Here is a 2794-nt window from a genome sequence, read left to right on the forward strand (position 1 = left end):
ACTGTTTTATTTAGCATTCTCTGCATTCCCCTACTGTTTAACAATCATACACAGCTGAAAGCTTTGACTTTACTTTCCCCCCTTGCTTAATTAGATCCACGATAGAAAACTTATTCCTCTCATTTCCCCCCCTAAAGGTCAAGACCTGAATCGGAATCAAATTTGGAAAGTCAGGGTTCAAATGTTAGTGCTTTATCCTCCTACAGAGTGCCAAGAAAACCCAGAGGACAACTACATGGAGAGAGGCAAAAATTAAGTCAAGAATGGTTAAAAAACTCGTATGTATTAATACAACATTCTGACTGAGAATTTAAACTCATAAAAGTCAAGAAAGTCAAAATTATGATCCCCCTCGCTATTGTTATTTGTTCCTTGCACACATGATAGTATTTTATGTACTATATTTGCTGTTATATTTACACCCTTATGTAGAATATGCTAAGTTATAGTTACTAAGGGAAGCATAACTTTTCATTTCTAACTTTCCTGCATTCTAATTCTTCACTACAATCAGCATTAGCCTTTCTTTGCTTTCCCCTCATTTTATTTTGTGAAGGAAAAAAAAAATGTTTACTTACCTTGAGGATATATGTATTTGTGGGTCAGGTTACAAGGAACATAGAAAATTTCCTTTTCTTGGGAGAAGAGTTTTCCGCAGTTTATAGAAGCTTTTGCAAAATCCAGCAATCCTTTGTGAAAGAGGCAGACAGTAATTTGGTGGAGTTCTCCAGGGTCCTGATGCTCTATCTTTGTACTGTTCATAGCTTTGTGTACATGTTTTATACTTATTTCAGCAGACATTGTAAGATTTAAAAATAAGCACACCTAGTAAATATCAGAGTACAGGTCTGTGCAATTTTACAAGAGAAAAATATTTAAGAGAAAATAACCAGTTTTTACTGGATTGGATCTTCTATTTTCACAAGAGAATGTGCTTCAGAATGCTTGGCACAGATAATCTAAGTGATGTGCCTTACTCAGACTGAGTAGTTGATAGGTGCTTAGACACAAAAGATTGATTCAAAGTCACTTGAAGGCTCTCTGTATTCAGCATGATGTCGCTGGTAGTAGAAGGAGTTTGGGAGTCATCTTGATCTGGATCTGATGCTTACTAATGGGTCACTTTGGACAAGTGACTCAACTTCTCTGAGTCCTGATTATCTAACTTTTTAAACTGATAATAATTGCACCTCCTCATAAGGTTGTGTAAATATTAAGTGAGTAATTTATGCAGATCACCTGTCACATGACAGGTTCTTATAAATGTAGAGCAAAGTGAAGCAAAGTTACTGAAGCCTGACTGCCTGGATTTGAATTCAGGCTGTGCCACTTAGCTATGTGACCTTGGGCAACTTAGTTGATGTCTTGTTTCACTTTTCCTATCTGTAAAGTAGGGGTAACCATAATCCTTACATCATGAAGTTCTTGTGAAAATTAAATGAGTTAATTTATGTAAATTGCTTAGGACTGTGCCTGGCATATATTAAGTACTATATCTATGTCACCTAATAATATTATTGCTCCCTTCTAGATATGTATTGTCCTATGGCTTCACAATCAAAGGGAACTTGAGAGATTTCTCTCTTAGTAAATATTTTGCAGACTTTCCAAATTGCCTAACTTGTTTTCCAACATTTAAAATCTTCTCCTATGATAAATAATTCACTTTCAACTTATTTCTAGTATCTGGTCAAACTGATAGATATTTGTTTCAGGTTAAAGTTCTAATTAAAGACAAACTTTGCCTGGTTAGTATGTGTAGCTAGCTTAGGTATGTCACCATTATTGCATCTTTTAAACCATTTTTTTTCTTTTTATATCATTCAGAAACAAGTTTATTAAAATCAAATTTGATTTAACTTACTTAAATTATGATTTTGCATAAAATTACTCTAAAAATCAATGCCCCAAAAGTCATATAAATTATATGATCTTTCAACTACATTGTTATCTTTCTTAGAAACTATATATATTCTTGATCATATTTATTACACATTATAAATATCTCTTCTTTGTTTGCTTTTGGGTTTGCAACTTATTGTTTTAAGCACAATTTCTTTACTTTGCAAATTTATCTCTCTTAGCACATGTCTTCCTTTAGGCCTCAAACATGCAAATTGTTAATTTCTGCCTACTTATGGAACATTTCTATTTCCTTGGAGAAAATATACTTGATAGCTAAGAAATTGTTTATTCACTTTCATTTGTTATTTTATTTAATAAATATTTACTGAGCACTTATATGATGCCAGGAAGTAGAGGTATTTACTGCTTGAGATATAGCAGTAAAGAACAATAATCCTAACACTGATATCATCCCATTAAAATGTCTATCTCAGTGCTCTCAAGGAGAAGTATAATAGGAGCCAAATATCTAATTAAAATTTTTTGTATCCATGTCAAAAAAGTAAAAAAGAAACAGGTGAAATTAAATTTAATAACATATTTTACTTTACCCAATATATTGAAAATTTTATTTCAATATAAGATTTATATGAACATTATTGATGAGCTATTTTACATTCTTTTTTTGTATACTAAATCTTTATTTTTTTCAGCCTTAGTGAGGTGTAATTGACAGTAAAATTATACGCTATTTAAAGTGTAAAATGTGATGATCTGATATGCATAAACATTGTGAAAGGATTCCTCCCACTGAGTTAATGAACTCATCTATCACCTCACATAGCTACTTTCTTTTTTGGTGTGAAAGCATACTCAGTCTTTAAATTCTAATGTGTATTTTACATTGACAGCACATCTCAATTTTGATTAGCCAGATTTCTAATCCTCA

The sequence above is a fragment of the Pteropus vampyrus genome, unplaced genomic scaffold (genome assembly GCF_000151845.1).
Source record: "Pteropus vampyrus isolate Shadow unplaced genomic scaffold, Pvam_2.0 Scaffold88, whole genome shotgun sequence".
NCBI lineage: Eukaryota > Metazoa > Chordata > Mammalia > Chiroptera > Pteropodidae > Pteropus > Pteropus vampyrus.